The sequence below is a fragment of the Halichoerus grypus genome, chromosome 6, assembly GCF_964656455.1.
Source record: "Halichoerus grypus chromosome 6, mHalGry1.hap1.1, whole genome shotgun sequence".
NCBI classification, from domain to species: domain Eukaryota; kingdom Metazoa; phylum Chordata; class Mammalia; order Carnivora; family Phocidae; genus Halichoerus; species Halichoerus grypus.
This window is the reverse complement of record NC_135717.1, coordinates 71,077,684-71,102,396: the sequence shown is the minus strand read 5'-3', so window position 1 is coordinate 71,102,396 and position 24,713 is coordinate 71,077,684. Positions and strand designations below refer to the sequence as shown.

At 39.7% G+C, this 24,713-nt stretch overlaps 1 protein-coding gene and 1 long non-coding RNA gene across 3 annotated transcripts in view; one reads left to right on the top strand and one right to left on the bottom strand.

Moving 5' to 3' along the window:
- Positions 1-21,917: 21,917 nt before the first annotated feature.
- Positions 21,918-23,000, bottom strand: LOC118552267 (uncharacterized). Of its 2 annotated transcripts, none has more exons than XR_004925449.2 (2): positions 22,757-23,000; positions 21,918-22,260 (listed from the first exon to the last, which is right to left on the bottom strand). It is a non-coding gene; the product is annotated as an uncharacterized LOC118552267 (long non-coding RNA). The 2 variants fall into 2 exon arrangements; XR_013449045.1 differs by having other exon boundaries at positions 22,866-23,000.
- Positions 23,001-23,006: 6 nt separating this feature from the next.
- ITGB1 (integrin subunit beta 1) overlaps positions 23,007-24,713 on the top strand; it is a 45,599-nt gene continuing 43,892 nt past the window's right edge. Inside the window, exon 1 of the mRNA XM_036118605.2 lies at positions 23,007-23,235. The gene's annotated coding sequence lies outside the window, so the exon portion shown is untranslated. The remainder of the gene's footprint in view (positions 23,236-24,713) is intronic.

The window sequence follows — 24,713 nt, the reverse complement described above, 5'->3', positions numbered from 1 at the left end:
AAGAGCCAGGACTCTGAAGCCAGGTTGAGGTGTAAATCTTGGTTCTGACACCTACCTGATAGCACCTTTGGACTAATCATGAAATGCCTAAGCCCATATTTCTCAAGCTGTTTCTGGTAAAGAATCAATTTTTTGTTTTCCTTCCCTCTCTCCTTTCTTCCTCTCCTCCCTTCCTTTCCTCCTTCCTTCCTTGTAATGTCCAATCTGTTGTGGACCAATCCTTTTGCAAAACACAATAGAAATACCTTAGCAGTGTCAAATGGCTACAAACATGCTTAAATGTCAGCTCCTAATTTCTGTCCTAACTTCACTGAGGAACGTGAACAGTTTGTGGACCTCACTCTGAGTCATGCTACTTTAATAAACTTTTGTTTCATAATCTATGAAATGGAGACCCTAACATTTATTTCATGTGGTTGTTACTAAAAAATGAAGGGAAATAATGTAGATAAAGTGCTTAGCACATATGTGCCTAACATATGATGAGCAGTGAAGAATTACGAGCCCCCTAAGAGCTCGTATTCCCGGCCTATGGCAGAAACAGGGATGGAGAGACATAAGAGAGAGCTATAAAAAGTAAACGCCTTGAGGGCGGCTGGCTGGCTCAGTTGGTACAGCATGAGACTCTCAATCTCAGGGTTGTGAGTTTGGGCCCCACATTGGGCACAGAGCCTACTTTAAAAAGAAAAAAAAGTAGACACCTCAAGTATTCATAGCTGAATCCCACATGAGTTAATTTTTCTCCTTATCTCTTTGGGGAACTGAATCTCTCCTTGGGAGATACATCCCACAAATCCGGTTTTTCTAGTGATTTTTTTAAGAGGGGTAAGTGACTAGCCTGGGCTAAGCCCTTGAGTCATGCCAAAGGCCTGTCCATTCTGAACTCTCAGCCTGCTCTTCTGTGTTGCTCAGTAAAAGCATAAGCCTAGAACGTCACTAAAAATAAGCAGTTTGGACATCAAAATGCTGTCCAAAAGCAAGTGCATTATGATCAGGATTTCAGTTGTGGCTCCGAAGTGAAATAGCTTTCCCTGGAATTCCCAGTTAAATTAAATTGAGAAAACACTGTTGAAGTAACATATTTAATAACTGTGTAATTACTCCATTGGTGGTATCATCCATTTGACTTTAGGAGTGGGATGAACAGAGGTCCCACAAGGGCTGGGGAGGAGATGGTGCTGCCCTGCAATGCTACCCAGCAGGACAATTCGTATAATGTACAATACTAGGGCCATCAGGGAGTAAGGCTGAATCACAGTGACAATTTTCAGCAACCTCCTGGCAGCATTCAAAGGCTCTGTCAGTATCTAAGTGTTTAAATTGTGGTGCTAACATAAAATAGGACAGAGTCTCCTTGCTCGTGATACTTAACTGAAAATGACACAGCTGTAATGAAAGCCAAGAAAAAAACCCATAAAAAGGAAGATGACAAACATCTCAAAGATTTGTCTGATGACTCTAGGCCTGAGTAATAGCCTCAAAATTACGAAGTAGCTTCATGAAAACAGCAGTTGGGGCATGCCTAAACTATCAGAGTAAAAGTGAGCTCTCAGAATCCAGATTTATACCAAACTTCAGTTTATATCAAACTATATTCAATAATAAATATGAAATATTATTTAATCGAACCATGTTTATTATATTTAAAACCGTTTCCATAAAAAATCCTAATGTAAATATTCTTTTAACTTTCAGCTCTGACATGGAAAGCTCCAATATGGAAGAGCATCTGGAAGATAATATCTCTGTCAAATAAGACACTTAAAAACACTTCAGATGAAGTCTTAAACAGAAATAAATAGGCGGAGAAAAAAGATGTGAAAGTCAAATAAAAAGCCCAAAACCAGTCTGGTTGGTGAGGAGAGAAATCAATACACCAGCGCATGTAGTCTCCAACAATGAAAATATGGTCAAATTGCTCCCTTTCTACTAGCCGACTTGGCATTGTCTAAGGGGCTCCGTGTCCTTATCAGAGAGTGCATAGAAGGAGTGGTGTAGAGCTGGAAAGAAGAAAAGGTCTCGATTCTAAAACAAGTGGAACAGGGGAAAAGGAACGTTAATGGAACGACTTTTAAGGGGTAAGAGAGGGGGAAAAGAGCAGCCTGCAGGTGGGTTGCTTGAAAGGGCTTCGGAGTATCAGCCTTCAGCCATGCAAAGCTGGGCTGAAAGCTTTCCATAAAATGGCCTCAACAGTGTTTCCCTTGAAAACACAGAGAGAGGATCTATGAAAAGTTGCTAAGATGCCCTCTGGGTTAAAGAAGGGCGAGCCGTTGTTAAGAATAACAATAACGGTAAAGTAAGAATGGTGATTTAGGGGCTAATTCACCCACGGTTTAATCTGCCAGGCCACCAAAATATGAATATTTTCTGAAACCTAAGGGCAATAATAAAATATCATTTATATCTCAGGTCTAAATCTGTATGGCTCTCTTAAAGGGAAAATCTTACTATAAGGGGAAAGCGGAAATAAATTTGCCAAATTTATAAATTGGGGTGTAAGAAATACTCTAAGGGTTAATTTGATGTCAGGTAGTAAAGTCCTTTAGTGCTTCAATTATTTATTTTTTTTAAAGTTTTTATTTAACAAAAAATTTCCAGTTTGTTAACTTACTGTGATGTTGTATTAGTTTCGGGTGTATTATGTAGTGATTCAGTGCTTCCATACATCACTGGGTGCTCATCACAACAGGTGTCCTCCTTAATCCCCATCCCCTATTTCACCCATTCCCACCCCCCACCTCCCCTCTGGGAACCATCAGTTTGTTCTCCATAATTCAGAGTCTACTTCTTGGTTTTCCTCTCAATTATTTATTTAGTAAGGTACCAAGTAGTTTATGTGATACTATATTACCATTTAGCCTTTAAGCCATATTACTTAAAAAATGAATATTTTTAAGGCATAAACTGACCCAGCTTTTTCAACAAGCTGGTAGCTTGAAGGGAAAAAATGGAGAGGATTTACCGCTATAAATTGTAGAATGTTTACAGAACAGAGCGACCACAGGTAATATGGAGTATCTGGGGGCTCTAATTGAAATAAACCAACTGTAAAAGTACGTGCTTTTTGAGACAAACTGGGAAATGTACTTATGGTTTGGATATGAGATGATATTAAGGAAAAAAAGTTAATTTTATTGAGGGAGATAGTGGCATCATGGCTGTGTAAGAAAATACCCAAAAATTTGTACTGAAGAGGGGCGCCTGGGTGGCTCAGTTGGTTAAGCGGCTGCCTTCGGCTCAGGTCATGATCCTGGAGTCCCGGAATCGAGTCCCACATCGGGCTCCCGGCTCGGCAGGAAGCCTGCTTCTCCCTTTCCCACTCCCCCTGCTTGTGTTCCCTCTCTCGCTGTCTCTCTCTCTGTCAAATAAATAAATAAAATATTTAAAAAAAAAAAAAAATTGTACTGAAGAACATAATTGTGAAATGGGATCTCAATGGCTGAGTTTTGCTTCCAAATACTTCTAAAAAGGGAAAAGCAGGGATGGGTGGAACAGAGGCAGTAAATGCTTGGTATCTGTTAACTCTGGTGATGAGAATATGAAGGCTCACTGCCCTCTTTGCTCTACTTTAAATACACTTGAAATTGTAAATGATTAATTAAATGGCAAGCACTTAAACATCAGGCAGTCAATGTTCTCTCACTATTTTTAAAAAGTGGGTTTTGGAAATAAAAACAATTTATTTATATTCACTTCTGTTTTCTTAAGAGATAGATTATACCACTTTTCTAGATTATTCAGGAGGAATATGATGTAATGATTTGGAACTTACAGTAAGTTACAATATTAGAACCTCTTCATTTTTTAAATCTACCTTACAGAAGCTGTGATATTATCAGGAAATTTAGCTAATTACTAAGCAAGTTTGTGTACTCTGAGAAGTCCTACCAAGATTTTGAAAGTATTTACTTCATAATGACATGGGTGAGTGGTAAAATGTATTTTTTTGTTTCAAGTAGAATACATCAATTCTTTTGGACTAAATTTATTTAATGCATTCACATATTTTTAAAAATGCAAAGAAGAGATTAAAAGCTGAGATCCTAAGGGTAATTTCTGATTTCAAAATTCAGGAGACAGCCCTCTTCTGGGCCTGAGAACAAACCCCTCAACACTTTCAGTTAATTCCAGTGTCCCCTTGTAGAAAAAGAATCATCAGCAACAACTTAGATTCTGCCTTTTTGTTTGCTCAGTATAAGCATAACCCTAGAATATCACTGAAAACAAGCAGTACGGATATCAATATGCTGTGCAAAAGTGAAGGCATTATAATCAGGATTTCAGTTGTGGCTCAGAAGTTGTAGCTTCTCCCTGTAATGCCTAGTTACATTAAATTGAGAAAACACTGTTAAAGTAACATATTTAATAACTGTGTAATGACTCCATTGGTAATACCATCCATTTGGCTTCAGGAGTAGGATGAATAGAGGTCCGTGTGTGTGTGTGTGTGTGTGTTTGTGTGTGTGTGTGTGTGATGTTTGCTTCTAAGCTGAATCTAGCCCAGCCCTCTCTTTCAGCCCCTCCATAATGATGATGCCATAGGATAGTTCTAGTCATAACCACAGACCTCAAGACTAAGCAGACTAAGCAGCTCTTTATTTTTAATTATTTATTTATTTACTTTTTGATAGAGAGAGAGCATGAGAACTGGGGGGTGGGAGGGTGGAGGGGGCAGGAAAGGACAGAGGCAGAGGGAGAGGGAGAATCTTTAATAGGCCCACGCCCAGCACCCAGCATGGAGCTGGTACAGGGCTTGATCTCACAACCCTGAGATCAGGACCAGAGCTGGAGTCTGATGCTTAACCAACTAAGCCACCCAGGCGTCCCTAAGCAACTCTTTAAAAGCTCATTACTTTTTCCTTTGTCCTTTCCTGTAGAAATACCGCTTTTCACCTTCCGATTGTTTCCTTTTGAGCCATCCTGTAGGTCTTTTGTGCTTTGGGTTTTGCCTGTTACTTTCATTCTCCCCCTTTTGAATCACCCCCATATTCATTTCCCACCTCTCCAGCCTTACTTTAAGGACAATTTCTCTGCCCTTCATAGTTGGCTTTCAAATTTTCCAAGTTTCATAAATTGGGAAAAAGAAGAGTTATCGGTACATATGTTTAGTTTATGAAAGAAAACATTATCAGTAGTCCCTTAAGCAGAAGAAAACTAGATGATAGAAAGATTGTACTTTCCAAGCAAACACACAGTAATATCCATAAAATATCTTAATAATTTTACAAATAATTAGAATTGCTGTGGATTAATAAGCTGAAACAGTTTGAAAATGTTTATCAATATTTACTAGGAAAATACCACCCACAATAGAATATTTTACAATGAAATTGGGAGTTGAATATTCTTTTAATTCTAACCTGGCGATGTAGCAAGCTCAAAAACAAACCACAAATCTACCTCTAAATAGAGGTAATGCTATCTTATTTTACAAACGATGTTATGATTATGGAGGGAGACAGGAATTTTTTCCAGCAACTTACAGAAAGTTCAAAATTTCAAAGTATCAGTGCAGGTATTTAACCGGACACGGGTAACATCAAAATCTAATCAAAATGGAATAGCAACAAAAGCCATTTCCTTCCCACCTATTTTTGCATAACATCCTGATTTACCAGCTGCATGCCTTTTCACATGCTTGAGATAGCAGTTCTAATTTACATTACAGGCCTGTCCCAGATTAGTCATCCTGTTGATAATGCTGTGGGCTCAAATATATGTAATCTTTTACAAAAATAATCATTAAGTATTTCTTGTAACATCTGAAAAAAAGCTGCTTTCTGCTTTGCCAGCCTTGTGCTAGCCAAAATATTTCTCTGTAATAGCCCAAGGGAAAGAGCATCCATAGTTGTGCAAATCCAAGAGTCTAGGGAGAGATAAGAATCCATCCAACATGTGCCTCCATCTTGAAGAATGAATTAACTAGTTAGTGGTAAATAAGAAGATAGCCTGTTTGTAAAGATCTCCAGAGGTGGTTATTTTATAACTTCAGTGACTTCGGTGACTTAAAATTCAAATGAGTGAATTTAAAGATCTTAGTGGCTTTATTCAACATTCCATGAATCAGGCAGCATTCAATCTAACAGATAGAAAGGAGCTTGAATGAGCTGTACAAAATGAAAGACTTTTATAGGCAGAAGGGAGCGGGAACAGGGAAGTTATGCTAGACAAAAAAAGCAGACTGGTTATGGCAAAGTCACCTTTCTTTAGGGGATGACAAGGGTCTCTTAGGCACATTACCTAACTAGTGCTGATTTGGGGATTCCTGATTGACTGGTTTAAGATTCCATTTCTGGGAGAGCCAAAACTGTAATTAAGTCAAATCTTGTTTTGGGTGACGTGGGGCTTAGCGTAAGTGACTCCATTTGGGGTCTTGTTGCCTTGTGGGTTTTTTGTTGTTGTTTTCTTTTATTTATTTATTCATTCATTCATTCATTCATTCATTCCAAGATTTCATTTAAATTCAAATTAGTTAACATACAGTATTAGTTTCAGGAGTCAAATTTAGTGATTCATCATTTACATATAACACCCATTGCTCATCCCAACAAGTGCCCTCCTTAATGCCCATCACCCGTTTAGCCCATCCCCCCATCCCCTCCAGCAACCCTTAGCTTGTTTCCTCCTGAGAGTCTCTATGGTTTGCCTCCCTCTCTGTTTTTATCTTATTTTATTTTTCCTTCCCTTCCCCTATGTTCATGTGTTTTGTTTCTTAAATTCCACATAGGAGTGAAATCATATGGTATTTGTCTTTCTCTGACTGACTTATTTTGCTTGTTTGCCTTATTTTTAACACTACTCAATAATTCTTTGTTTTCTTTAACCAGAATCCAAGGGCTGGTTTTATACTGAGTCTCTCCACCGTGAAGCAGAAGAGCCGGACATCAGCCTTGACATCACTGCAGCAGACTTGACATTCACGAGGTGTGTGTCTGAGATGGTCTGGGTATTCCAGTAGCATTGAAGCATTTCATTTTCATCCAGTGTCAATGTTTTCTATGCATGGACACGTAAAATCACCAGCCATTCAACTATCCCTGAAGCTTTATCTCTCACTTGAGCAATTTTAACTGGCTGGAGCACTCACTTTTGTTTTGTTTTGTTTTGTTTTCTGTGGAAAAAAAATTTTTTTTGTTTTTTGGTCTTTTATTCAAGTTACTGTTTTCAGTGACAAAAGGAAGAACATTCAGGCTTGTCCTGAGCTGTTGCTGCTGACTCAGTCCTCTACACTTGCCCACAGGAAACCTAATCACACCTCAGCAAATGTGCCAATTACTCTAGTTTCTACTCTAGTTGCTCAAAAACAATGAAAATTGTTAGTGTTAAACTGTGAACACCAATCAGTGACTCTGATACCTCTAGAGTCAAGTTTTCCTCACAATTGAGACCAGCTCCAAATAGCAAAGACTATCACTAGACCCCTGATTTAATGTATTCTCTTTTTCTCACCTCTCTCCTAATTTTTGCTTCTTGATTATATTCAAGTATAATCTCTTGAAAGGTCTGCTCCCCCTGTGCCAGTTTTGGTCTGTGGGGTGTGGGTCCCCAGGTGCACCATGGCACAGTAATCATTTTACACGGTACCAAAATGGTTGAGTGGCTCTACTTTACATAATACCCCAGCGGCACTCGACAGCTGTAATCAGTAATCAGCCTTCACTCCTCCTGGTTCAATAATCCCATTTGCTGTTTTTCACTTAGTTTTTAGTCTCCTGTCCTTGAAGCTTCCACGTGGCTCCTTTCTGAACTTTTACCAAGTTAACTAGGTCCCACTGCTTCGAAGCGATCAGCGCTATAGATAGCAGTCTTGGAAGGACCCAAGCAGCCCAGTCACATGATGACAGGACAGAACGAAGACCTCTCGAGTGTTTGGGGTACAGAGCAACGCCCAGGGTAGTTGCCTCTGCCCAACCAGGCCAGTGAGGCTGGAAGCAAGGTGCTCACGTTTGTGGTATTCCAAGATGTTTTAAAGGAAGGGAGTTTAAAAATGTATCAGCATTACCATTTTCATTACATGGAGTATTTCATTTAATGTTTACATTACACATATTATATCATTTAATTTATTGTCCATGAGAACCCTGAGAAGGAGGTCATTACCGCCTCCATTTAACAGATGAAAAAGCTGTCTCAGAGAGAAGGTGTTACAAATCAGAATGAGAGTCCAGGTTTGTCTGGCTCCAGAGTACAAGCTCTTATACCAAATCATGCTGTTTTGTATACAGCAGTGGGTAAGGAAAGACTTTTCCACCTCAGAAACAACCCACTGGGGCTAATTCTCAAATTACTCAAATTATCCAAATGGCATATTAATCCCCATAACTTTGCAGAAACCAGAAGTTTCTATTTTACCTCTCCTTTCCCAGTTTAGTATCACTTGGGAGTGTGGATAGAGGGAAATGGAAATATAAGAAAAGGAAAAAAGAAAATTGATATGGTACCAAAGATACAATGTAGAATTATTTTTGAAAATAATTTTGAAATGCATGAATGGGATTTCTAGGAGACTACAGTCAAATTAATAACTTGTCTATGCAGTTTCAAAACTTTGAAATCTTCTTGGGGTGCCTGGGTGGCTCAGTCAGTTGAGCGCCTGCCTTTGGCTGGGTCCATGATCCCAGGGTCCTGGGATCCAGCCCCGCATCGGGCTCCCTTCTCAGTGGGGAGCTTGCTTCTCCCTCTCCCTCTGCCTCTGCCTCTCCCCCTGGCTTGTGCGTGCTCTCTTTCTCTCTCAAATAAATGAATAAAATTAAAAAAAAAAAAAAAAACTTAGAAAGCTTCTTGATTATAGGAAGATTTGGCTGCAATTTCTGTATTAATGGAGTGTCTAGGCACTCCATCTTCAGATGGACATTTGTCAATGGCTCCACACTGTCACCATACGCCCATCTCTATCAAATCTGTAGACAAATGGTCTCTGTCTTGAGTTTATATAAATTATCTTATGCTGATGTCCTTTATCTTTCCTTTATTATTATTATTTTTTTCTCTCACTTTCCAATACATCAATATGATTTTGATACCAACTGATACCAATTTCCACAATATCTACTATCTACACAGATTACCTATAAATTAAAGTGCCCTCAGTACTGCCCAGGTCTGCCTCTTGTAAAAACACTTACATCTGTCTAGTTGACTCAGAACCCCTCCTTACAGAAGGAAATTCAACATTTTTTAAATTGAAGTATAGTTGGCACGCAATGTTACATTAGTTTCAGGTGGACAAGATGGTGATTCAACAAGTACATGTTACAAGCCATGCTCACCAGCAGTGTAGTTACCATCTGTCACCACACAACACTCTTACAATACCACAGACTATATTCCCTATGCTGTATCTTTCATCCCCATGACTTATTCATTCCTTAACTGGAAGATTTCAACATTTTTTTAAAGGTTTTATTCATTCATTTGAGAGAGACAGGAGAGCACAAGCAGGGAGAGAGGCAGAGAGAGAGGGAGAAGCAGACTCCTCACCAAGCTGGGAGTCCATCATGGGGCCCTATCCCAGGACCCTGAGATCATGACCTGAGCCAAAGGCAGACACTGAACCATCTGAGCCACCCAGGTGCCCCCAGATTTCAACATTTTTAAAAAGATAATTTTCCAGTAAATTATGAACATGTCTCATAGTCTATACACCACTGAATATATTCTCTTTTTTTCAAAAAAGCCTATATTATAAGGATGTAACTGTAACCACTAAATGTTATTTAATGTCCAGGAGAGTACAATTGGTGCTGCATTGATTTGCTTCACACTAAAAACCAGGGTATTTGGGAGAATAATCTTTTTTTCCCAGAAATATCAGAATTTACTCTCTTGAAAAGAGAGATTTATTTTGAAGTAGGTAATTATTTTCAATAATAATTTCCCATGTTTTCTGATATTAAAAGTTTATATTTTTGGGGGGGAGATGAAGTGATCAATTTATATTTGTATTAATATTTAATTTTAACAACTAAATTTAAAGTATAAAAATTGCTTTCCTTATTATTTTCATTAATGTTTATTTACTCTGATTATGGTTAAATTAAAATTAAAACCTTTTGGTGTTCCCATCAATTTAAAGAAAAACAACAGGAAAGATTAAGTGAGGTAGACAAATCTACTTGAAGTATAAAGTTAGAATAAGATTAGAAGGAAATCCAAGGGGTGTCTGGGTGGCTCACTCAGTTAAGCGTCTGCCTTCAGCTCAGGTCATGATCCCAGGGTTTTGGGATAGAGTCCCATGTCAGGCTCCTTGCTGACCCTTCTCCTTCTCCTGCTCCCCCTGCTTGTGCTCTCTCTTTCTCTCAAATAAACAAATAAAATCTTAAAAAAAAAAAAAGAAGAAGGAAGTCCAGGAAAATAAAGGGAATTTCATTTGTTGAAATGGTGTAATTATGTTTTGATTTAACAATACAGCATTTGTAATACATAAAAATTTTAACTCCAAATTTATTAACAGACACAAAAGCAGAGCCTAATATTATGAATAATAATATGTGTACCACCTTAGTTCAATAATTACTAATCTTTTCTCATGCTTACTTCATCCATCTTTTTCTTTTTTTTCTTTATTTTAAAACAAATCCCTGAGATATCCTTGTATTTCACCATTTTTTCATGTCATGTCACTCTGAAATATTTCTCTGAAAAATAAGAATACTTTCTTACATAATCACAACACCAGTATCACGCCATCAAAGGAAATATTAATTCCTTAATATAATCCTCAGTCCATAGTCAAAGTTCCCCCAATTATCTCATAAATATCTTTTTATACTTGGTTTGTTCAAATCAGGATCCAAATAAGTTCCACTCTGCATTTGATACGTACATCTCTTAAATCCCTTCTCTTCTTCAGGTTTTCTTTCCAAGATCTTCACTTATAAAAACCAGGTCAGTTCTGTAGAGTATCCCACATTCTGGGCTTTTCAATGCTTTCTTGTGGTGTCAATTCAATTGTTCTTCTCTCCCCTGTATTTCCTGTTATCTGAAATTAAGATCTAAATGTGATTAGATTCTGCTTTGTTTTCTTTTTCTTTCTTTTTTTTTTTGCATAAATATTGTACAGATAGTGTTTTGTACTTCATAGTGCCTCACACTGAGGAGCATGTGTCTGGTTGATACACTTTTAGTGATGCTAAGATGGACCTCGAGTTCAGATGAAAGCAATCAGTCCTCCTATTGTGTAGCTCTCCATCGAATTTTACCCTAATGGTTCTTAGAAGACTCAATTATTTCATTAGAGATTGCCAAATAGTAGTTTTCTACTTTTATCATTCTTCTTGTCTTTTCTATTTTTATCATTCCTTTTGGCTGTAATTCTTCTTTAAAAAAGAGCTTTGCATAATCAAATACATCAATTTAGATACTTTGCCAATTAATTTATACAGGAAAGGTAAGATAAATGCTGAACTCTTTCCTAATTACCAGTTTCCAGACTAAGAAGTTAGTTCTCTGGCCTCCTCCAATGGTGATAACAGACAATTTCTTTTTTCTTTTCCTTTTTTTAAATTGTTGTTTGCTCATTTTTTAAATTTAACTTTTCTGTTTTTTTCTTTCTTAAAAATAATGAACTCATAAATTTTTATAAATTCAATGTGTTTGAATCAAGTGTAGTCACTTTTCCTTTTAGGGGCTCAAATTGTCCCATCTTGGACAGTTTGAAGGATCTTTTCAATCTGGCTATGTCCTTTTGATATAACCAAATTCATCATTGATAGTTTCTTTGGTTTCTGGTGAATGTGCATGCACACACACACACACACAGTCTCAATCCATCTCATATATTTTCTATTTCAGGTTTGTAATCAGTCATTTTCCAATCATTTCCCAATTAGGGAATTGGTGGGGAATTTCTAGTAGACCACAATTTGGACCAGGAATATTCATTGTTTCTAAATTATTACTATTTCTAGGTCTTTCCAGTGTATTGAACTAGGAAATACACATTTTAAGAAAAATTGTGGTAAAATACACATAACATAAAATTGGTCATTTTAACTGTTTTTAAGTGCATAGTTAAACGATATTAAGTACATTCACATTGCTCCATAACCAATCTCCGGAACACTCTTCATCTTGCAAAACTGAAACTCTATACTCATTTGTTGTTATTTACAACTCCCCATTCTCCCAGACCCTTAGCCCCTGGCAACCACATTTCTCCTTTCTGTGTCATAAATTTTACTACTCTAGGTACATCAAACAAGTGGAATCACACAATAGTTGTCTTTTTTGTGACTGTCTTATTTCACTTAGCATGATGTCCCTCAGGTTCTCTGTGTTGTAGCATGTGTCAGAATTCCCTCCTTTTTAAGACTGAATAATATTTCCATTGTATTATGTACCATATTTTGTTTATTGATTCATTCACCAATGGATAGTTGGGTTGCTTCCCCATTTGCCTGTTGTGATAATGCTGCTTTTAACATAGGTGTACAAATATCTTTTGGAGACTCTGCTCTCAGTTCCTTTAGGTATAGAGGTATACCTAGAAGTGGAATTGCTGAATCATATGGTAATTCTTTTTTCCATATTTTTAGGAACTTCCATCTTTTTCTGTAGCAGCTGTACCATTTTACATTCCTGTCAATAGTCACAAAGTTTCTAATTTCTCCACATCCTTGCCAATAGTTTTCTTTTCCCTTTTTAATAGTAGACATTCTAGTGGTTATATGGTGGTATCTCATTGTGGTTTTGATTTACATTTCCCTAATGATTATGATGTTGAACATTTTTTCATATGTTTATTGGCCATTTGTATAACTTCTTTGGAGAAATGTCTGTTTGAGTTCTTTGTCCATTTTTTATTGGTTTGTTTTTATTGTTGTTGAGTTGTGGAAGTTCTTTATATATTCTGAATATTACTCCCTTATCAGATAATATGATTTGCAAATATTTTCTCTCATTCCATAGGTTGCCTTTCATCCTGCTGATTGTGTCCTTTGATGCACAGTTTTTAATATTGATGTATTTTTTTACTCTTGTTGCCTGTGGTTTTGTTTTTTTGTTTGTTTTGGTCCAAACAGTACTTGCCAAATCCAGTGTCATGAAGATTTCCCCCTATGTGTTCTTCTTTTTTTTTTTTTTTTAAAGATTTTATTTATTTATTTGACAGAGAGAGACGTAGCAAGAGCAGGAACACAAGCAGGGGGAGTGGGAGAGGGAGAAGCAGGCTTCCTGCGGAGCAGGGCGCCCGATGTGGGACTCGATCCCAGGACCCTGGGATCATGACCTGAGCCGAAGGCAGACGCTTAACGACTGAGCCACCCAGGCAACCCCCATGTGTTCTTCTAAGAGTTTTATGGTTTTGGGTCTTATGTTTACGGGTCTTTGATCCATTTTGAGGTGTTTTTTTTTTTTAAGATTTTATTTATTTATTTGAGCGAGAGAGTGTGAGCGGGGGAGGAGCAGAGGGTGAGGGAAAAGGACAAGCAGACTCCACACTGAGCCCAGAGGCTGATATGGGGCTTGATCCTAGGACCCTGAGATCATGACCTGAGCTGAAGCCAAGAGTCAGACGCTTAACTGACTGAGCCAACAGGCACCCCTTGAGTTATTTTTTTATATAGTGTAAAGTAAGGATCCAACTTCATTCTTTTGCAAGTGGATATCCAGTTTTCCAAATACTATTTGTTGAAGATACTGTTCCATTCTCCAAGAATGGTCTTGGCACCCTTGTCAAAAATCATTTGACCATGTATGTTAGGACTTATGGGCTCTCTAGTCTGTTCCATTGGTCTACATGTCTGTCTTTATGCCAGTACCACATTGTTTTGATTACTACAGCTTTGAAATCAGGAAGTTTGAGACCTCCAAATTTGTTCTTTTTCAAGGTTGTTTAGGCCATTCAGAGTCCCTTGAGATTCAATATGATTTTAGGATGAGTTTTTCTATTTCTATAAAAAAATGCCATCAGAATTTTGATAGAGATTGCATTGAATCTATAGATTGCTTTGGGTTGACATCCTAACAATATTAAGTCTTCTAATCCATGAACATGGGATGTTTTTAAATTTATTTGTGTCTTCCTTAATTTCTTTCAGCAATCTTTTATAGTTTTCAGTGTATAAGTCTTTCACCTCCTTAGATTAAGCTTACTCCTAAGTAGTTCTTTTTATTTTATTTTATTTTTAAAGATTTTATTTATTTATTCGACAGAGAGAGACACAGTGAGAGAGAGAACACAAGCAGGAGGAATGGGAGAGGGAGAAGCAGACTTCCCACCGAGCAGGGAGCCTGATGTGGGGCTCGATCCCAGGACCCTGGGATCATGAACTGAGCTGAAGGCAGATGCTTAACCACTGAGCCACCCAGGCACCCCTAGTTCATTCTTTTTAATGCTATCGTAAATGGAATTGATTTCTTAATTTCCTTTTATGGATTGATGTATGCACATGCAACTGATTTTTGTGTATTGATTTTGTATCCCACAATTTTGCTGAATTTATTTGTAGTTCTAACAGGTTTTGCGTGTGTGCGCGCGCGTGTGTTTATGTGTGTGTGTGTGTGTGTGTGTGTGTAATCTTTATAGAGTTTTCTACAAATCAGATCATATCTTCTTCAAACAATCATAATTTCACTTCTTCCTTTTGTTTTGGATGCATTTGTTTCTTTTTCTTGCTTAATTATTCTGTCTAGAACTTCCAGTACTGTGTTGAATAGAAGTGGTGGAAATGGGCATCCTTATCTTGTGGTCTTAGAGGAAAAGCTTTGTCTTTCACCATTGAGTATGATGTTGGCTGTTGCCTTCATTTTGAGGTAATTTCCTTCTATTCCTAGTTTGCTGCATGTTTTTATGAATTAAATGGAATGTTTTAAAGAGCAAGATTAAGAATGAAAGTTACACTAACTAATTGCTTTCTAAGGTGTTACTTTAATGTTACTTTGTAATCTTCACAAGGTATTGAAATAACCATCATATTTGTTGTTAAGTAAATAGTGAACACGTATTTACTCTTTCATTCAATAACTATTGTTTGCTCTCTACATGTGTCAGGTACTTCTGGGAACTTGGGGGGGGGCACACAAAGTAGCTGCTCTCATGGAGTTTGCACTTTAGTGGAGGAAGATAGAAAATAATCAAAGAAAAAATGAGTAGAAAAATATCAGATAGTAACCGGTGCCTTGCAGAGAATTAAAATATGGCAATGTGACAGAGAGGGGAAATATTTTAGATTGGAAGATAGGGAAGGCCTTCTAAAGAAGTCATAGTTAAGCTGAGATCTGATTGATAAGAAGGAAGTAGACAAATGAAGAGCAAGCATTTCAAAGAGAGAATGACAAGGACAAAAACTCCAAGAGAGGAGCATACCTGGTGAAGTCATGGAACAGAGAGAAGATCAATGTGATTAAAGTACGGTGGGCAAAGGGGAGATGGTTTAAGATAAGGTCAAAGAAGAGGGGTGGTTTTTTTTCCCTAAATGTAAAGAGAAGCAATATAATCATAAATGTAAAGCTCTGTGTTAGACACATAAACACTTAAGATATACCCACTACCCTTAAGAAAGGTAGAATCTTATAAGGTCTCTAATAAAAAATATGTAACTGACCAAATTTGGAATTATATGCTTGAACCGTCTTAGCTATGCTTATATGCTTATTTACATTGGTATATAACAATTGGAATCTCATGTCACCCTTTCCTTTTAGATATATTTATTTATATATATTCATTATGTACTAAATTATTTATATAAATATAATATGAATATAATATATTCATATATATTAAATTATTTATATTTATATATATAAGTTAAGAGATAAACAAGAAGTAACATAGAGGGAGGTGAAAATGTCACCTTAGTATTATTAAAAATGCTGGTGTTGGTGAACGTGGCTAATTACAGACTTACCTGCCTGGTCACAGTGGAGATGTAACAGGGCAGACAATGTATCTATAAAATTACACAAGGGATCAGAGATATTAAAGTGCAATGAACAAACATCTGGATTCTAGAGCCAGACTGCCCGGGTTCCAATCTCGGTGCTGTAACTTCCTAGTTTTTCAATGTGACCTCTCAATTCCATTTCCTTACCTATATAATGTGGATAATACTAATATTATTTCATAGTGGGGATTGTGCCACATATGTTCTGCATCTTGTTCATGAGGCATACATAATATATATCCAATGTCTTTCCATAGCCATAAATTCAGGTCCAATGCATTATTTTTTAAAGCTGCTGATTGTTATATTCCATGGATATATTAGAATTTATTTAATCAATTTTGCCTTTCTCTGAATGTCATATAGCTGGAGTCATACAGGATGTAACCTTTTTAGACTGGCTTCTTTCACTTAGTAATATGCATTTAAATTTCCTCCATGTCTTTTCATGGCTTAATAGCTCATTTCTTTTTAGCATTGAATAATATTGCATCATCTGGATGTACCACAGTTTATTTATCCATTCACCTACTGAGGACATCTTCATTGCTTCCAGGTTTTAGCAATTATGAATAGGGCTATTATAAACATTTGTGTGTAGATTTTTCTCTTGACATAAGTTTTTACCTCCTCTGGTCAGATACCTAGGAGTGTGATTGCTAGATCATATGCTAAGAGTAAGTGTAGCTTTGTAGGAAACTGCCAAACTGTTTTTCCAGAGTGCCCATACCATCTTCCCACCAGCAATGAATGAGCGTTCCTGTGGTGCCATAGCCTTGCCAGCACCTGGTGTCATCAGCGTTGGGATTTTGGCTATTCTAACAGGTGTGTAGTTGGTTCTCGTTGTTGTAATTTGCAATTCCCCAATGACATATGATGTGGAACATCTTTTCATATGCTTATTTGCCTTCTATATATCTCCCTGGGTGAGGTATCTGTTAAGGTCTTTGGCCTATTTTTAATCAGGTTGCTTGTTTTCTTACTGTTATGTTTTAAGAGTTCTTTATATATTTTGGATAAATGCCCTTTATCAGATATGTCTTTTATATATGTTTTCTCCCTACTGGTGAAATTGAAGTATCTCATTTCCAGAGCCAATGAGCTGACTATACAAGAAAAACAGTTTGGTTGACATTTCAGGCATGTGGCAGCCATAGCAGTTCTAAATAGGGAATTCTTATGACCGTACAGCGAAAAGCCTATGACATCAGCCAACAACAATGCAGAAATCCTAACGTAGAAAAGCCACAGGGATTGTTCTTCTGAATGCTATATGGAAAATATTCCTAGGAAATATAACTAAAATTTATTTAGAATTGTTCTCAGTCTAATTAAAAATGTACATTTTTGATCAGGAAAATTTTTAGATATAATTTGAAGGCACTTAAATCCCAGTATATATATTGGAGATTTGAAATAAAAAGTTCTAGGGACACCTGGGTGGTTCAGTCGTTAGGCGTCTGCCTTCGGCTCGGGTCATGATCCCAGGGTCCTGGGATCCAGCCGCATGTCTGCCTCCCTGCTCGGCAGGAGGCCTGCTTCTCCCTCTCCCACTCCCCCTGCTTGTGTTCCCTCTCTCGCTGTGTCTCTCTCTGTCAAATAAATAAAATCTTTAAAAAAAAAAGTTCTAGGGGTGCCTGGGTGGCTCAGTGGGTTAAGCACCTGCCTTCTACTCAGGTCATGGTCCTGGAGTTCTGGGATTAAGGGATTGAACCCTGAATCGGGCTCCCTGCTCAGCGAGGAGTATTCTTCACCCTCTCCCTCTGCTGTGCTCTCTCTCTCAAATAAATAAATAAAATCTTTTTTAAAAATTAAAATTAAAAAAAAGAAATAAAAAGTTCTAGTTTCTCTTTGAAGTTTATTTTACCTTGAAAATTAAAGACAAACACTCTTTAGTTGTATGGTTTGATTACAAATTACTTTACTTTTTCTGTTGTACTTCCTACAGGTTAGATAATACTGCAGTGAATATCTTGTTATACCAAAATATTTGGACACTTATTTGATGTTTAAAAAAATGTTTTAGATAAGACTAATCAGTGTTCAACTCAAAAATCCAGGACAACAACAAAAAGTTTTTGTTTAGGCTCTTGGTCTATAAAAGGGACTGATCATATGTGGGCTTAAAATACTGATTCTTAATGTTTGGGGATTAAGATTCCATTAAAACCAGAATTACCTGCAAAAATGCAGATATATGTATAAGTGAAATCCTGTCTACAATTTTAGGGGTTCATGTATTTGTGGTTTCCCATACATAGGTACACAGCAACAACTCTATCTCAGATAGTGTGTTATGGGGATTAATGTGGAGGAGGAGGGTGCTTTTACTCACCAAACAAACATACCTTCTGACTAACCTAGCCTTCCCACTCCCTAATGAATCTGGCCTAAAATCAAGCTACTCTTAACTCAAACTAGCAAATTTTCTCAATACTCAAAAGTAGTTAAATGAGAAAAAGAAATGATGTGCTATAGTCACTTGCCATAGCTCATTGGTAGCACCATCATTTCCCGTACTGAGTGACCCTGGTTCCTAAAAATAACTCCAGTGCTATTCAACTGCTTATATTTGGCATATTCTTCATTCTTATTTGGGAAAGCACATTCCCTTCTCCAGCTGAAGAAACTCAGTGTCTGAAAAGAGCTGCCTAAAAACACTGCTCCCTCTGGGCTCTTAAAAATGTTCAGCATCTGAAAGCTGGCGGCGAGGGCTCACACCCAGTGGAGGCAATACTCTGTGGACTGAGCAACAGAAAAATGGGGACACTATATATGGAAAACAGGAAGCAGAACTAGTTGAGGCAGCCTCACTCATAAGTGACCCATATTTAAAGCTATAATCCAGCAATTGTTATCTAGAAAAGGAAAAGACTTAATAGCTTAGCCTAAGTTTTAAGGGATACAGTGCAAATCAGGCCAGACCGTTCTGACATTTTCCACCTTACTTTTAAATAAGCAAAAGAGTAAAGTCTCAGGACTGGCTAGTCAAATACATGGACACATACAATGTACACAGAGTTGGTAGCTGCCTTGTAGCAAACTGAATTTTTCATGGTTGCTCTGCAATTAGGGTATTGAGGATTGTTCATGAAATCGAAGTCCCCACGCCAAAAAAACAAGTTGCAAAATAAAAGAACTTCCAGTTTCTCTGCATTATATGATTATTTGCATGTTATTTGTCTATTTGGAGACAAAAAAAAGAGAAGGAACTGGAAGGACTGTCTCACTTTTTATTGTTTTTCTAAAAGTCAATTAATTCCCAGGGCTGCTTCTTTTTCTTTAACCAAAGCACACAGATTCACATTTTAATAGAGGGATTTTAGTTTCTTAAGAAAAGAAATGGGGTTATTTATGATTAAGAAGCACTTCCACATTAGTATTATAAGACATCATTTATTCCTTCTCTCCCCGTCTGTTCATCTTTGTCCCTTTTTTAATGTTTAAAAAGGAGTTACGTTCTAAGTGGCTAGAGGTGGCAGATGAGGAAAACATATTTAGGTCGCTCTGTAGAAACAGTTCTTAGAAAAGTAGCTGATGACTTACCTAGCCACTGTCAATCAATCTGTTTCAGAAGCCATCACATACATTTATAACGGTATTTAAAACACAAGTCTTGTTGATCGACAAGGCTACTTTCAAAGATTTTCCTCAATTAAAGCTCCTAGTAGGGCATTTTCATTATTAGGAACTCCTTCATTTAGCATTCATTTAGCACACTCATCCCCACACAATTTTCCCCCTATCATTAATGTTAGAATTGGTTTTCACCTATAAACCTGGAACTTGATTTTCAATGTGTCCCTATGCATTCTCTTTGAATTTCTAAAATTATTTCTCATTCCTTATTGTCTGGACACTCTTATTTATTGGATGACTATAAAATCTATCATTCATATCTGGATGTACTTTTGGGAATGAAAGGGGTGCTATTAATAATTATGCTTGGACAACAAGCTCTGGCTATCTTGGGCATACCAGAACACAGAGTCTCCCTGCTTATTTAAAAGTGATGGGGGGGGCGGGCGCTTGGGTGGCTCAGTTGGTTAAGCGGCTGCCTTCGGCTATGGTCATGGTCTCAGGGTTCTGGGATCGAGCCCCACGTCGGGCTCCCTGCTTAGCAGAGAGTCTGTTTCTCCCTCTGCCCCTCCCCTTGCTCATGCTCTCTCTCTCTCTTTCTCTATCAAATAAATCAATAAAATCTTAAAAAAAATAAAATAAAAGCGATCTGGTATGGATTGTGCCAGAGTGTGCCAATCAATGGCCAACACCAAGAAAAATTTGGTCTTAGGTATACTTCTATTCTTACAATGCAGGCATTCATCCTTTGTTCTAACCTCACAGGATCCTCTGATGCTTATTGCACTTGGAAAATGAATGAATACTAAACTATTTACCCATAAAGGTTTATACTGTTTAAGGTTGTTTCCACTGTCGAAGATTGAAAAGGCTTCAAGCAATCACAGGGCAATTTGTGCCTTACTGAACAGGGTAATATTGAGAGGGTAGGTCCCAAGACTGCTCAAGTGCAAGAGAAAGATAGCTATCCACTCCTGAAGCCAAAATCGACTCACTCCCCATCCTGTATTTCATAATCATGGGATTAAGTACAACCTGCTAGATCTAAAGGTCAGTAATCAAACTGTGATCCCACTGTTTAAAAGAGATAATCGAGTTCCTGAGAACCTTTAGTTTCTTTTGTGCCTCACTAAATATTAGTGGTTCTTTTCATTTATGTAAGCCTACCCTTTAATTATACATAGAAGTAGGGATTAAAGGCCGATTGAAAGGAACCTGTGTATCCAATAAAGTCTTTGCGGGTGAGCAACATTGAAACTTCACTTTGGAAAACAGAAGGTGAATAAAGATACATTTCTTTTGTTCTTTCTTTTGTTAAGATTTATTTATTTATTTTAGAGAAGGGTGGGTAAGGGGAGAGGGAGTGGGAGAGAGAAACCCAAGCCGACCTGGTGCTGAGTGCAGAGCTGGACATGGGGCTCAATCTCATGACTCTGAGATCAGGACCTGACCTGAAACCAAAAGTCGGATGCTTAATCCAACTGTGCCACCCAGGCACCCTGAATAGAGATACATTTCAAGGAACGTATGGTGACAAAACTAAAGCCAACTTTTAATTATCAGACATAATGACTTATGAGATGGAAGAAGACTACTTATAATTGGGAGACAGTATAGGTACAATATAATTCGTTTTAAAGTTAAGGTACCAATAGATATCCTATCATGATATGATCTAGCAATGTGACTTACACTATTCCTGCTTACTAGGACTTCCTGTTCAGCATGGTAAGACAGACGAATCCTTTTTCTTTTTTTAAGTAGTCATAAATTTTATAGTTAGCTAACTAGCCATTAATAATTATATGAAATCACAGGTAGAGCCATACTCCTGACCTATTACTGCTTTTCTCAGATGACATATTTTTAGTTTCTTTTTCAAGGCTCATGACTTCTGTACATAAATTGCTACTCACACTTCAGTTTAGCCAAATGTTCCAACCTGGTCCCAAGGGAGCAAAAGGACCTATTTATTCATTTATCAAGTATTAGCTGAGCCCCTGTTACGTGTCCTGGAACAGTGTTTGACACTGGGATTAGAGAGATGATTCAACTGCCCTTGAACTAATTTAGCTTAGGGTTGTACGAATCTAAACCTCATAATATTCTGGTGGCAAAGACTGCCTCCTCAAATCACATACAGGGAAGAAAATTCTGGGAAATGTAGTGCAAATCAGGCATAGATCAATTATGCTTTATCTTTGAACTTCAGTCTCTCATATTGAGACCAGGCCACTTACTACTAATTGTGAACAGTGGTGTAACCAAGAATCCAAGATTCTTTAAATCCAAGAATGTTGAGGTCTTGTGGCAGCGTTACCATTGGTATATTAATACAGAAACATCATTTAGCCTCATCCATTAAGTGGGAAAAATCATGTTCATTTCTTCGAGGTCTTTAGAGATTATCTAACCAACAGATTTGATTTTGCTGGTGAGCAATATGCAAACTTTCCACAGGCAGGATTATTTTATTTTCTCTTAATTAAAATGGGCAGTCAAGTGGGCATCTCAGCTTCTAATCTCCCCCAAGTGAAACACTACTTCTCAGTTTCACGAATCTTATTTGAACTCTATTCCCAACAGGGTGCTGCGGCTGGCCTGGTGGCAGGGCACAACGTTTTCTGTTAACAGGATGGCGGCCTGCCAGCAGCATATTCTGAATTACTGGGTTTCAGTATGACGTTGGGTGGTACAAGTTTCAATCCTCTTATCAAAATGTGTCCAGCCATGCTCATAATGAATGTTTCCCTTCTCTTTCAAAGGTTCCGTCTCCAGCCCTCATCTCCACCTACTAAAAAAAAGTGAAGAGAAACAGACACTATATTCTTATGGATGGAATTTTGCCTCCTATCCCTGTTCCCCACAAATGGACCTCCAGATTAATTTAACAAAAGCAGATCCCTCAATCACCAGTTTTTTTCTCTAAAGCTTTCCTAAAACCCATCTTTCTTGGCATCGACCTCCTTCCTGTCTTCACCCCCTCATCGACTCAAGTCATGCAAATTATCACTCCAGAAAACAGTATTGGCTTTAGCTAATTCCCTTCCAAAAGTCAAACGTTTTGGGCCCCACGAAGCCCTGTCGGGTGGGTGGCCGTCTCCATTTGCCTGGGACTGAAGGAGCTCCCGGGACAATCCTGGGCAAAAGGGACCGCTGGGTGTGGCTCTGGGGAAGTAGAACGTAAGGCCGAAAAGGAGTCCAGCCCCCGGTTCCCTACGGCCCATCCAGTCTTCTCTCATGGGAGGACAGTAGAGCTCGCCGGGGCCGTGCGGGGCACTGGTGCTCACCCCAACGCCTCCCTCCCTCGGCAGGAAAGGAAACTGAGGCACGGCGAAGGCCTGGTCGGGTCCCACGCCCCGCCCTCCGCGACTCCCCCAGGCCCCGCTCCCGCCCTACTCCTTTGTCCCGGCCGCGGTCTTCCGGCCTCCTCCTCCGCCTCCGCCGCCACCTCCTCGCCTCCGGCGCGGCTGACGCGGCCAGCGAGGAATGCGTTTCCGGAGGGAGAGCTCGGCGGTGGCGGCCTGAGGAGCGGGATCGGCCGCGCCGAGGAGGCGGTGTCGCGGGCGTCGTTTCCTGCCGGGAGGCGGCTCCGGGCCGCCGAGTCTCCTCCTCCCGCTCCCGAGGAGGAGGAGCCACCGCCGCCCGCCGCCGCCCGCCGCGCCCGAGAGCCGGGAGGCCGCGCCAGCCCACGGGAGAGACCGAGCGGGAGCCGCGGAGCAGCAGGCCCGAGCCGAGCGCGCCGGGGCCTGGACGCCGCCCGGAGAAAGTAGGCGCCCTGGGGAGCGGGGCGGGGCGGGCGGCGGCCGCGGGGCTCCTGAGCGCCGCCGGACCTCGGGCGGTCAGCCGCGGGCCGGGCCCCGCGTGGGGCGGGGGGACCACCTTGGGGCCGGGTGGGCCGCCGGGCCGGGGCGAGGGTGGGGGCGGAATCCTGCCCTGGGGCCGGAGAGGAAGTCCGGGCCGGCGGCCGCGCTCCCGGCTTCTCCCGCGGCCCTTCCTGCCCTCCCCAGGCGCGGGCGGCCGGAGGGCGTTGCGAGTGGGAGGGTCGCCGGCCTGGGCGCTGTCACGTCGGGGCGGGGGTCGGCGGAGGACCCGGGCCCGCGACCGGCCTCCGGGACACCTGCCATTCATAGGGAGTCTTGCCTGACTCGTGGCCTGGGCTCCGTTGCGCGAACTGACCCCGCGCGGCGCCCAGGTTTCCGGGCTCCGGCGCGTGCAGGTGAGAAGGCGAGTGGAGGCCTCCCCGGGACTCGACGCTTTAGGACTTTGAACGATCCTTGACGGTTTCCCTTTGTTTCCATTCCAGTCGCCGGCTGCTTTTCCTTTGAGCAGCGTTGAGTTGAGTAATTCGCTTCCAACTTCCAGAAGTTGGGCCCCAGCCTTCAGGGCCTGTAGCCTGGGATGAATTGTAGGCTGGGCCCAGACAAAAGTTGGCTCCGTGGAGCCGCTAGGAAAAGAAGCGCGGTGTTGGCATATATACGTTTTTCCACGTAATGTTTATGAGGGCCGCACTGGAGTGTGGGGTCCCTCAGCAGTGAGAGTCCCGGGCGCTCCGCAAGATTCAGTGCCCGACCTGCGCCTGGTGCCGTCTTACTACGTGTAAATTCTTGTGCTTCCTAACAAGTTGTAGTTTTAAGAATACCAGTATTTTATGCCTAAGTCATTTTTATTTCACCAGATTTGTGCTTTGGAGTCAAAATCTAGCACTAGTAAATTACCCTCTTTAGGCTTCCATTTTCTCATCTGTAAAATGGGAACAAGAATACCCACACTAATAATAAAAGTAGCTGTTACAGTAACGACAGTGTGGGCCATGCTTAGCTCTAGGCACTTTACCTGTATTTTCTCATTTTATCCTGGAACCGGTACAGTGAGGTAGGCGCCATTTTTATCCCCATTTTACAAATGAAGAAACTGAGGCACAGGAAGCATAAATAATTTGCCTGTGATCACCCAGCTAGTGAGTGGAGAACCCATGGAGTCTAGCGCCAGAGCCCATGTTTGAACCACAGGTAACCTTCCACAACTACAGTATACTTGTGAAAATCAAATGTAGTACGTAAAACAGTTTAGAGTCGAGTAGATGTTCAATAAATAGGACTCCTTTTCATCTCTTCTTGATATATTAAAAAGATTTTTTTTAAAAAAAATCTCAGGTTGTAATTGATAACATCATTAGCAAGGTTTCTTCGGGTCGCATTCATGTGGGTAGAATTACTGGGTTGTTATTTTTTGTTGTTTTGATGG